Raw genomic sequence first — 12,843 nt, 5'->3', positions numbered from 1 at the left:
TCTCTGTGAAGCTTTGCGCCTTTCCTGGAACTCACTTGGTAGCCCAGGCTGGCCTCGAACTCACAGAGATCCGCCTGGCTCTGCCTCCCGAGTGCTGGGATTAAAGGCATGAGCCACCACCGCCCGGCTGTAGCAGTTTTTTATGCACTGTATTATTGTGCTGGCTAGTCTTATGTCAACTTGGCACACTAGATTTAGAGTTATCTGAAAGGAGGGAACCTCAATTGAGGAAATGCCTCCATAAGATCTGGCTGTAAGGCATTTTCTTAATTAGTGATCATTGCAGGAGGATCCTGGATTCTATAAGAAAGCAGGCTGAGAAAGTCAGGGGGAGCAAGCCAGTAAGCAGCACCCTTCCATGGCTTCTGCTTCAGCTCCTGCCTCCAGGTTCCTGACCTGTTTGAGTTCCTGTCTAGATATCCTTCGATGATGAACGATGGAATAAATAAACCCTTTCTTCCTCAATCTGCTTTTTGGTCATGGTGTTTCATCACAGCAATGGTAACCCTGACTACGACAATTAACTTTTTTGAATATGTGATTGGCCAAAGCCCAGCATTCTCTCTAACTGGAGTATGGGCTTGGTCCCAGATCTCCCCTCTGGTAGCTGATCACCCTCTACCCATTTGAGGGGTGGAACTTGATCTCTGGTTCTTGTATTTTGGAGTTCGTAGCAGAGAAGATGTTGTGGTATTTATGCATGTTCTCAGAGATTGTGACATTAAGCTTTCTGGCTCAGTACAAGAAATACCCATGCAAGGGTACGACAGTCCTCTTTTTTCTACCCTTACAAAGCTGGTTGTATAACTTGTGCTTCCTATTGAGACTGATTGGCATAATGGAAGAAGGTGGAGTAGTTTGCTGACTCTGGCCCTATCCCAGCCCCTGGGCTAATGGGGAAGATCAGAGCAAAGCCTTTGACTTTTGAGAACTCTGCCAAGCTAAGCCCATTCATTAAGATGGGGATGACACAAAAATATTGACAAACACCAGTCCTAGGGCCAGAGCAAATGGGAGGGGCAGCAGCCTGGGAGATGATGTCAATGTTTTCTGAAGGGCCTGGCTTGCCATTAGGTGACTCAGTGTGTTTCTTAGCACCTCAGCCAGGAGGCAGGATAAAAGCTGAAGCCTTTATCTTTTCCTCTTCCGGGTGGAACGTTCATGTCTTGGCACCGGGTCTATAGGAAAGCTTTCATTAATCACTTCCCTGCCTGAGATCTAATTAGACGGAGCACGGCTTCAAGCAGGAAAGCAGAGCTCCAGTCTGAGTTTCAAAGCTGTTTTAGGCGGGCCTGGAGAGCAGACCTATGAGTCTTAGGTTACAATATAGAAAATAGAGCTAATGATTCCAACCTCATAGGTTGTTGAGGGTTAAAGGGTAGTGTATGCAAAGCACTTAGCACCGTGGTCTGGCCCAGTAAATGGTGTTATGTTTCCCTTGTCAGCATAGCAGTGGATAATAGCATGGTTTCTGAGTTTGAATTCTTGCTGTAGTTGAGCGACCTTGGGGCAACTTCATCTTGCTGTTTCTTTCTTGTACGATGAGAGTAACAGGGAGGAACTGGTACAACTGCCAGAACAAACCGCACAGTGAATTCATAATCATTTTGTAAAAATCCTATAGACTTCACAGTCTAGTTCAAGGTGCTTCAGACCCCACTAATCCTCCTCTGCTCCTCATCGATTTGGGCTCTCCTTAAAAACCCATCTTGTACCTTTTTTGTTTATACTCAAAAGTGTAACTGGGCTTCTTGGGCTCCCCTTGCGGTACGCTTAGGCTATGTTGTGTCTCCAACCTGAGAGCTGAAATTAGAATTACACTGGGCATGAGACAGCAGAAGTCCTTAAAATTGTCCTCCAAATACCTTTTGCCATTTAAGTTCCCACTCTCCGGACAGTTGCACGTCTTTCCTGGCTTGTTTTGGGGCCAGTACTCCTTTATGCCTGCTTCCCTTCTTACTCCAGGGGACTACCCTCGAGTAGGGTAGCACAGCTTCCAAAAAACCGCAGAGAGCTAACAAACACCCACCCCTTGCAGGGGCCGGGGGGCGCCTGCGCAGGACTGTGTCGCCGGTCTGACGTCAGCGCGCCGGGCCTCCCACAGCTCCTCCCCGCACCCTCGTGTTTCTGCGCATGCTCCCGACTCCGCCCCCGTGCGTCACAGAATGGCCTCCGACACCCTGGGAGCCCCTGACGTGTCGGGGAGGAGCCCGGTGCGGGGGTACGCGGAGTGGAGCTCAGGGCTGCGGAAGGGAGCAGAGCTGAACGGCTGGGCGGGCCTGGCCAGGCCAGCGGAGCGGAGACGTCGGCCGAGCGGCGGCGAACATGCGCTTTTGACACGTTGGCGGTGAGCCCCGTGCGAGGCAGCCCCTGGGGTCGAGGCGGGCGGGCGGCGCCGAGGCCTGCCCCTGGGGAGCCCGCCCGCCCGCCCGCCCGCCCGTCGGCTGCGTCTCAGGCCCCGCCGGGCCGGGGTGGGCTTGGGTTCCGGGGCGGCCGGTCCGGAGACAACTGACCCAACCGCTCTAACTGTCCCCTCCTCGCTGCCGGAGGTGTGGCCCACCCGGGGCACCTGCAAGAGAGCGAGTCCTGGGCTTCCCGAGGAGGGACGGAGGCCGGGACGTGGCACCGGGGGCCGAGGCGCTGACGGCTCGAGGAGTGGCCCTGTTGGGGTGGCAGCGGCGCGCCCAGCTTCTCGCTCCACCCCACCCCGGATTCCCCTGAGCCGCCAGGGTGGTTAGGAGCCGGGCTGGATTTTGGTTTCCCAGCGCCCCTGATGTGGGAGGCGAGAGCGGGAGCAGCCCGCGTTGGCAGCGACTGGCAGTCTCGTGACTGCCCGCCCCGAACTGCTAATCGCCCGCTTTGGAGTTGGGGAAAGTATCACCAACCGGCTCCGGTTGCTTGGGCTCGCCTCTTATTTTTCTCTGGGAAACGACGAGGTAACTAACCCCTTAAGTTTAAGGCGAGTGAGGGTTCTTTTCATCATTATGGTCCATTCCTGTAGGGTTTGTAAACATTTGTTGTTGGCACTTGTGACGGATTCTGTAAGTCACTCTTGGCTGGATGGGGAAATTGAGTCGATTTTTTTTTTTTTTTTAAACTTGGGTTCCATCAACTAGTGAGAAGCTTATCTTGGATCAGAGTTTACCTTTCTAGGCTCAGGGGTCCGGTTTCTGTTTTCCTTTTCCTTCTTCAGCCAGAAAGAGGCCAGAACATTGGGCTTGTCAAAGATAATACCAGAAGTTAGGAGATGACTTATTTATTTTCGAGTAAATTGATTAAAAAAAACAACCATTCAGTTATTAGAAAACTGTTACCTGAAGCTTGCTCCTGAGTGGCTGGTTATTAGTCTGACAAGTTATGCTGCTTTCACTGCACTTGAGATAGATGGGGCAGTGTCTGCCCAATGAGAGTTGATACGGTAAAACTCAGCATGAAGCCCAGAAGCCAAAGGACACTCACTGAGTTGGGGGTGTCTCTTCAGAATTGTTGCTAAAATCTTTATTTAGACTGGGAATGCATAAGAACAAAGAAAACTTTCAGCCCCAGTTAGAGATGGACCTAATCTCAGTAGAAGTTGCTAAATCTGCAGTGGCTCTGTTTTGAATTAGATAAGTTGAAGTTGAATACAGAGCCTCTGAAACAAAAATAAACCTGAATATGCTTTCATGAGACCAACAAAACTTACTTTCATTTGTATTTTAAACCAGGCTAAAATAAACCTGAGGACTGAGGAGTAAAGTTAAAATTATTTCTAGGCACTTCGTAAGGGAGAAAAGTTTTGATGGGACCTACTCCATTCTGCACATGGTAATAATCTAACATGTAAAATAGTTTTTCTTAGTGCTGTGCAGAGTGTCTTTGCCAGTAAGGTATGTTGGTTAGGCTGTTTAAAAGCCAAGTGAGTTAATTGTCAGTTGTTAGACATCTGAAAGTCATACAGAGTTGTGATCATGTCTGATGTAAAAGTTGTAATTTTGAGGCTCAAACTCCATGTGAGACATAGTATTAAGGAAAGACTGAGTGGAGCAGAGAATACTTGTCTGTCTGCATTGCAGCTTCAGAAGATTGTCGATGGGCCGTTGGAGCAGTTTTTTAAAGCAGGAAAAATTTGACATTGGCTAACTTTGGGCAGCCTTAACTTTCTCCACTTACATGATCTCAAATGACAGTGAGCACATCCTCCAGTGTAACTGGAGGCATACTCCACACAGTCTCTGCAGTCTGAAACGGTTTTGGGATATCTGCAGTGGTAGCACATTTTGTTATCTATCTGTCTGTCTGTCTGTCAGTCTGTCTATTTTTGTTTTTTAACACAGGGTTTTTTTTTTTGTTGTTGTTGTTTGTTTTTGTTTTTTAGGTTTTTCGAGACAGGGTTTCACTGTGTAGCTTTGGAGCCTGTCCTGGACTAGCTCTGTACACCACTGGTGCTTGCTGGCTAGCCAGTATAGCCTAATAGGTAAATTTTAGTCCAGTACCAAAACCAACAAACCACCGAACAAAACTCAAAAAGTAGATAGCATTTGTGAGGAATGACATCTGAGCTTGTACTCTGGCCTCTACATACATGCACACAAAGGCATGCAAATCTGCTTATAAACATACCCCACCCCCACCCCCACATGAACATACACAGAAGGACACAAAAATAATATAAAGGAATATATAACTTTAGACAATAATTCTGGATTGTACATTTTAAAGAGCTGCTGGAAAGATTTTGTAAGTTTTCACTAGCGAGAACTGATAATTGATGGAGGAGAATATGTTTAACTCTATTTGAGTAGCATGTAGTGTATTCATATATCAAACATTACATGGTAGTCTATTGATATATACAACTTTTTATGTTTTCTGTGTAACCTAAGGAACTAGGAAAATAGTTTGTCCCTACTTAAGACCAAACGCTGGAGACAATGCATAGTTTAGAGCATACGCAGAAGTGTAAACAGTGTTCTTCCCCAGGGACCATTGCTGAGCTGAATGCTCTTCAAAGCAGTAGCCACCAGTAAGTCCCTTTATATTGTATATCAGAGTTCAAACAACAAAAACAACCTCCACACAGAAAAGTGAATGGGCAAGTGAATAAAATTTATAGATAAAACTGATTCGGACCTTATTTGTAGAAAGATTGGTTCCACATTCAAACACCATACATTAAAATAAATGTAGCTGTCTAGGAAGGCATTAGTAGCCACTAGAAATGCCCATGAGGACACTGGTCCTTGGTACACACAATCAACAATAATATCAAATGTTGCATAGTAACAAAAGTATAGAAAACTCAAAAGAAAATGTCCCTGCTGGTGAATAAAATGTCAGTACTCAAACATAACACTGGTTCAAAGATACGTGTAATCTAAGAGCAGTCTAAAGTATGGCAGAAAGAATAGAGGCCTGAAATGGCTGCTGAATAGGCTAAAATATTCACCTGGGGAACAGCAAAACTAGGATATTATTATCAGTGTCTACCAAGATCAGACAGGGTGTAAAATGGAGAACACAGACTTCCTTATTAAATCCTGGAAGCAACATACAAAACTTAGAACACATTCAAGGGTGAAAATAGAAAGTTCGTTGATGGCTAGGGTTAATGGACTTATCCCAGTTGTTTAAAAATAATATGTAATCTATTGAGTTAAAATTTAAATTTGTGGGCTGGAGAGATGGTTTAGTGGTTAAGAGCACTGACTGCTCTTCCAGAGGACCTGGGTTCAGTTCCCAGCACCTACATGACAGCTTACAACCATCTGCAATTCCAGTTCCAGAGGATCTGATGTCCTCTTCTGGTCTCTGTGCACCCCCTCCCCCCACACATGGTACACAGACCAAAAAATCCATACACAGGAAATAAAAATAAATAAGGCTCTAACAAAGATGAAAGAGACTAGATTTGAAATCGTGAGTTAAAGGCAATCTTAAATTGTCTCTCCTCCAGAGGTAGGTAGGTAGAGGTGTGTGTGTGTGTGTGTGTGTGTGTGTGTGTGTGTGTGTGTGTGAGAGAGAGAGAGAGAGAGAGACCCCAAAGCATTCAGTTACAGCTTTGCTAATTGACAAAAGAGTAAGCACTTTTACTTTACACATTTAAACAGCTTTGTAGTCAGAGTACCTATTCTGTGTGATCCCCCCCCCCCCTCATTTTTAGAGCCATCTCAGTATTTGAGCCACTCTAGGCTGTTGGCCTAGGCTTTATCATAGGACTTCATTGCAGTCTTGGGTTGGAGCTGCTATGTTCTTCAGCCTGTGCCTTCCAGGTCATTTATGTCAAGTGATATGGAAGATCTTATTTATAACTGAGGAACTAACTCGAGAGATTAGCCTTTAGTTCTCTTCATTGGTTTCTTGTGGAAGACAGTGTCAGCAGCACACTGGGACTTTGCTCCTTTGCCGTCTCTGGTCTTTGTAACAGTCTAAAAATCCATAATTTATTGGCTTTTATATTAGAAACTGGACATTTGAGCTCCCCATTGACACATGGTTGCCAGTATTGAAATAATTAATCTAATTTTGGGGTCAGGGTTGGATTTATTTGTTTGTTTATTATAATATGGATGAAACCCAGGGCTGTATACATGCTAGCTAAATGCTCTACCATTGACCTATATTCCCAGCTCTAGGGAATATTTGTTCTTATTTTCATTTTTTTTTTTTTCCCGAGACAGGGTTTCTCTGTGTAGTTTAGGTGCCTGTCCTGGATCTTGCTCTGTAGACCAGGCTGGTCTCAAACTCACAGAGATCCGCCTGGCTCTGCCTCCTGAGTGCTGGGATTAAAGGTGTGGGCTACCACCGCCCGGCCTTATTTTCATTTTCATGATTTCATGTATATGAGTATTTTGCCTGCATGCACCACTAGCATGCCTGGTGCCCACAGAGACCAGAAGGAGGGCATCAAACCCCCTGGAACTGGACTCATAGATGGTTGTGAGCTGCCATGTCAGTGCTAGGAATTGAACCCTGGTCCTCTGGAAGAGCAGCAAGTGCTCTTAACTGTGGAGGGCTCTCTCTGGCCCTTGTTATATAGATTCAAATTTATCACAGTTTTTGGGACACTTTGAGAAAAGATCTTATGTACTGCGTTAGAGGAGACAGGGATTGTTGCTTTAACTCTAGGTGCTACCACACATTTCCTGTAATTTTGTCTTCATCTGGATTGTTAGATTACCTAAGGAGACGTCAGTATTAACCCTGAGGAGTTTCTAACACCACAGGGTGATGCCTGTACTTTGAATCTTTTGAAATAATGAGTGCCTCCTTATCCATAGATTACCAGAAGTCAACCAGTGACCTATATTTGGGCAAATGAAGTGGGAATTTCTGGAACTTTGACAAAGGGACAGAATTAGAGAACCAATCAGTATTTATTAGTCAGTACACATATTTGAAATAGCCACCTAGTATAGTCCACACCTTTATTAGATGAAACAAACAACTGAAGCCCTAAGATAGTAGGCAGTTTGTATAAGTAATTTAATGGCCGAATTGGAACCTTAGAACCCAGCCTCAGCAGGACTCCCAGCCCTGTGTGGTTCGCACATTAAAGTACTCTCATGCTCTAAAGACATCTCTAAGAATAAAGTGATACAGACAGATCTGTGCTAGTATAGGTGTAATCAGATTAGAGGATAGTGTAGTTGGTCAATAAATACATAATAATTAGTGCTTAATAATATCTTATTAGTATTCGGTAAATGATCAGAGCATTAGGTGCCTTCTCTTAGCAATCTGTTGTACTCAGTGCCGTGAAGGAGTACAAGGTGTGCCAAGAATCTAGCTTTTGAAATGACTTTCAGGTGATTGGCAGTTTAAGATAACTGGAAGATTTACTAATTAGATGTCAAGATTCTAATCTTAATCATAGATGATATGATTAGCAAAGACTTGGTTTAGGAAAAATTGGCACTGTGCATCAAAAGAATTAAACTTAGCATATAAAGTTATTTTTAGTTTTATCCCCACTAAACATCATTCTCATGCATCTCTTGTATACACACCTGAATCTGGAGTTTTGTAGGTGCTGTGGTCTGTGACTGGGTTATTGCTAAGCATCTAAGCGAACTGTTTAGATGAGCTCTGAGTTCTCCGCATTTCTAAGACTTGTTAGTTTGTTTTGGATTGTTCTTCAGTCCTTACTGGCTGGCGCACTTTGTGGTTTAATTCAGTAGACATTACTGTGTATCTGCTGTGTGGATGTGGTGCTGGGACAAAAGTAAAGAGGGGATTGTAGGAAAGATGTGGCAGAAATCTGGAGTGGGCCAGTCATCTTGGTGTTTTTAATTTGTACTATGATCATTTGGGAGTTTTAGGTAGTTGAAATGGCAAGAACAACTAACTAGGTCCCTCCTTCTGTGAATACCTTGGGGAAAACAGACGAAGATTATTCAGTTGGAGATGAGTGGACCTTTGGAGTAAAGTTGGATTGAGGGATGACTGAGGATGTTTTCAGAAGTATGATTTGAGAATGTGGGTCTTGCCTGATGTAGTAGTTTCACTTGGCATGAGAGTTCTAAGCAGCTTTCTTCCCTCCCTCCTTCTCTCTTCCCCTCTTCCCTCTTTTCTCTCTCCCTCTCCACTTCGTTTTGAGACAGGGTCTCATGTAACCCAGGCTGGCTTTGAACTTTCTGTGTAGCTAAGGATGACCTCCTGCCTCCAATTCTCAGAGCTGAGATTTCAGGTGTTGCCAGAGGTTAAACCCTAGGCAAGCACTTGAATAGCCGAGCCACATCCCATGATCCCCAGGGAAGCGTGGGGAGTGGCAAATTCTCTGATACTTGTTTGTTTCTGTTACTGGATTCCCTGAAGACCAGTTGGCCATAAACTAACTGCTGGAATTGTAGGGTAATTCTGTGGTTAAATTATCTAGAACCCAGCGCTATAGCTGAAAATGCCTCATTCCCTCTGATCCTGTTGATGTCATCTGCTGTCATGACCTCATCCACAATGTTGGTTGTCCCTGAGTGAGGTAGGATGTGTGCTTATGTTTTAGAAAGTTCTGGCTACTCCTAGAACCTTGGAAACTACCAAATGCAGTATCATGTTTTCACTCACATCCTGGGTTCTTTGTCTTCAATGTCACAGGCTTTCTTGACCATGGATGGTGAAGATATACCAGATTTTTCAAGTTTAAAGGAGGAAACTGCTTATTGGAAGGAACTTTCCTTGAAGTATAAGCAAAGGTACTGTTGAAAAACTGTTAAAATAGGGGTGGGATTTGGAATATGCCATGCATAGCTTGCCCATGTTTTTTTCTTTGGAGTACAAGGCTAAATTTAGAGCTTCAGATTTAGGATTGTGATTCCATAGTCATAACAATGTTTGTATTTAAATAGTATAAAACTACCACCAATCTTTATGTTCTTCAAACTGAAATGGCAGGAAGCTATGATTTCTTCTGATTGCTTGCCTCCTGTGACTTGTCACTGGGCTGTCTTTGGCCTTCTGTGTGTACTGGTGCTCCCTCATAATTTGCTCATTTGAGATGCTTAAAACAGCCTTTATTCTTTCCACACATGCATTATTAGTGTTGGGAGGCAGCTGAGCTTCCAAGATATAGAGCATGTTATAAAATTGCTTTTATAAAATAATGTTTTACTTAGTTGGGAAGAAAATAGCTCTTTGGCCTCAAAACTTATCTTAAATTTATATTATTTAATGAATCTTTCTTCTTATATATTTTTGAGATTTATTTGTTTTTATTTTATGTGTATGTATGTTTTGCCTGGACGTTTTCTGTACTATGTGCATGCCTGGTGACCATACAGACCAGAAGAGGGCATTATATCTCCTGGGATGGAGTTAAAGATGATTGTGAGCTGCCATGTAGAAGTTGGGAATTGGAATCTGGTCCTCTGGAAGAGCAGCCAGTGCTCTTAACCACTGGGCCATCTCTCCAGCTTTGAAATTTTACTAAAACAGTTAGACATTTTCCTCCCTTGATTGGCAGAGTTAACTAAGCTTTATCAGATCCCATTGTTCTTTCCTATGGTTGTATCATGCCAAGGGGATGAAGATGCTCTGTGTCCAGCTGAGATTCTTCATTTGTTCTAATGTTACAGATTCCTCCAGAGGCAGGGAAGCCTGTGAACCCCTTCTTAAAATACGTTTAAATGCAGAAAATTACGTAATGCCATTATAGAGCAAGCCAGTTACTGAAAACGTTATCTAAATATTAAGCTAGTTTGTAGTATTAAGATAATGTATTAGTGCATTGGGTAAAAAAGATGGAGAAGCATAGTAAACTGCCCAGTTCTGAATTAGTGATAAGAGTGAGTGATGCTTAGATCTACACCAGCCGTTGTGATTTGAGAGAATGTGTTGATATCTGTTGACTAGAATTGAAACTAATGCCCAATTGAAGTTACTTAGTACAATACACACCTCTCCTCTTTCAGTTTATGGAGGAAGAAGCTTGTGATTCTGAGCCATGTAAATACTGCAATTACTGATTTATGTAGGTTTTTTGGGGGAGGGTGTATAACTACTTTTTACTGAGTCCTGAATATATGTGGAGCAAGAAGTATAAGACATTTTCTTTACTGTTTCATATTTTATGAGAACATTAATTTTCAGTCAGAAATGACTGAATTGATATGTTGTATGAGAGGACTCAACTATTAACGTGTCTTTCCCACTTTGCTTCTGCTTAGCTTCCAGGAAGCTCGGGATGAGCTAGTTGAATTCCAGGAAGGAAGCAGAGAATTAGAAGCAGAGTTGGAGGCACAGTTAGTACAGGCTGAGCAGAGAAACAGAGACCTGCAAGCTGATAACCAAAGACTGAAATATGAAGTGGAGGCGTTAAAGGTAACCGTGGCAGAAGCTGCTTCCCTGGCTGCTTCAGTACTGTCGAGTGGACTGGCTTCATCAGATGAGCAGTGGAGGGCCAGCCAGATGGCTGGGTGGGTGGGGCGGGCACTTGTCGCTACCCGACAACCCCACAGGGTGGAAGAAGAGAAACTTTTTCTTCAGGTTGTGTTCTGATCTTTACACATGTGCGAAAGTGTGTACACATACATGAAATTTAGTAATATTTAAAAAATGAGAAATGTATTATTCAGTAGTACTGAAAGAAGCAAGCAACCAAAAATATATAATTTTAAAAAGCCCAAGATAGACTTTTGAATTTTTTAAAAAAATAGAACCAAGAGGTGGTTCAGAGTTTAGGAGTTCTCCTAGGAATGTTATGGCTGTCAGTTTTCTGCCTGTCATGGTCCTCACTCTATTTTAGTTCCTGTATTTTCTAATGCTTCCTAATTATTTGTTTAGACAAATTGCTTGCCCTGTGTATTACCTTAAAATGATATTTATGACATGCACATTCCTTTTTTTTGTATTGTTCCTCTTGAGTTTTGGGATTTAATTTGGGTTAGAAATTTTCCTTCAAAAAGGAGTTTTCAGGCCTTGGGGATGGGGTTTAGTGGTTGGTAGAATGATTGTCTAGCATGTGCATGCCCTGAGTTCAGTTCTCTTCATCAACTGCCTTAGAGACTCAATAGAGTATTCCTCCTTCCCCCTTGTTTTGTTGTTTTTTTTCAAGACAGGGTTTCTCTGTGTAGCCCTGGTTGTCCTGGAACTTGCCCTGTAGACCAGGCTGGCCTCGAACTCACAGAGATTCCCCCTGCCTCTGCCTCCCAAGTGCCGAGATTAAAGGCGTGCACCACCACCACCCCGCTGTATTTCTTTCTTTCTTTTTTTTTTTTAAAATAGAATACCTTTTTTTATTCTTTGACCATTTCACATAAACAATGTATTATGATCACATCCACCGCCAGCTTCCCTCTCCTGTTCCTCTCAGCTGCTCTCAACATGTTCCCTACCCCTTTCTTGTCGCTTTTCCCCCATAACCCACCGAGTATAGTTGGTTCTGGCTGTTGCAATGCTAACTGATCTTGTTAGCTTGCTCGTACATAGGTCTTATGGAATGCTAGCTGCAGTGATTGCCAGGGTCATGTTGTCCTGAAGACAGCCTTTTCAACATTTTCCAGAACTCCTTCTCACCTTTCAGCTCTTACATTCTTTGCACCACCTCTTCTGTGGTGTCCCCCGAGTCTCGGTGGTGGGGTAGGATGGTGGTGGTGTTAGAGATGTCCCATTTAGGGCTGAGCACTCACTAGTCTGTTTCTTTGGCTAGTGTTGAAGGCAGTACTAATCTATGAGTATAAACAAGATAGACGTATTGTTTAGCAAAAAAGCTATAAGTAGGTTCCTTACTAGGGCCTGTGACCTTTTGACCAGGTTTATAATACCAGGCATGAATTCCCTACCATGAGGTAGGCTTCAAATACAATCCAAAAGTGGTCGATTACTCCTCTAACCTTCATGCTGTTACTGCATCAGTGGGCACATCTGGCCTGGCAGGTCAGTACTGTTGCATGTGGGGCGCTCTGCTGGGTAGTACCAGCAGCCTGTATGGCAGCTTCTAGCACTGTGAAAGCTGGTCAGCAGAGAGGAAGCTTTCAGTGCAGTTCCAGCTTGACTTCTCTATGTCCTGTAACCAGCATGTGCTGCTGTGTCTTCAGTAGTAGTTCGTTTTATTTTTTATTTTATTTTTTGAGACAAGATTTTTCTGTATAACCTTGGCTATCCTGGAACTCACTCTGTAGATCAGGCTGGCCTTGAACTCAGAGATCTGCTGCCTCTGCCTCCCAAGTGCTGGGGTTATAGGCATGCGCCACCACTGCCCTGGCTAGTAGTGCAGTAGGAGTAATATCAGTGGCCTATATGGTTTGGGGGCCTCTTAGGTCCTTGAGAATATTTGTCGGGTTGTACTCATCTGCAAACCTAGAGGTTACCCAATCAAGTTTATTTTTCCTTTTTAAAGATTTAATTTTAAAATACATGTCTCTGTGGCTA

At 43.7% G+C, this 12,843-nt stretch overlaps 2 long non-coding RNA genes across 2 annotated transcripts; one reads left to right on the top strand and one right to left on the bottom strand.

Moving 5' to 3' along the window:
• Positions 1-1,265: 1,265 nt before the first annotated feature.
• On the bottom strand, positions 1,266-2,126 carry LOC131916133 (uncharacterized). Its single transcript, XR_009380512.1, has 2 exons — positions 1,716-2,126; positions 1,266-1,570 (listed from the first exon to the last, which is right to left on the bottom strand). It is a non-coding gene; the product is annotated as an uncharacterized LOC131916133 (long non-coding RNA).
• Positions 2,127-2,156: 30 nt separating this feature from the next.
• LOC131916132 (uncharacterized) lies at positions 2,157-10,789 on the top strand. The gene is made up of 3 exons (XR_009380511.1): positions 2,157-2,347; positions 9,073-9,170; positions 10,641-10,789. It is a non-coding gene; the product is annotated as an uncharacterized LOC131916132 (long non-coding RNA).
• The last annotated feature ends 2,054 nt before the right edge of the window (positions 10,790-12,843 follow it).

Source organism: Peromyscus eremicus, chromosome 8a (genome assembly GCF_949786415.1).
Source record: "Peromyscus eremicus chromosome 8a, PerEre_H2_v1, whole genome shotgun sequence".
NCBI lineage: Eukaryota > Metazoa > Chordata > Mammalia > Rodentia > Cricetidae > Peromyscus > Peromyscus eremicus.
The sequence above is the reverse complement of the archived record's forward strand: the minus strand, read 5'-3'. Positions and strand labels throughout refer to the sequence as shown.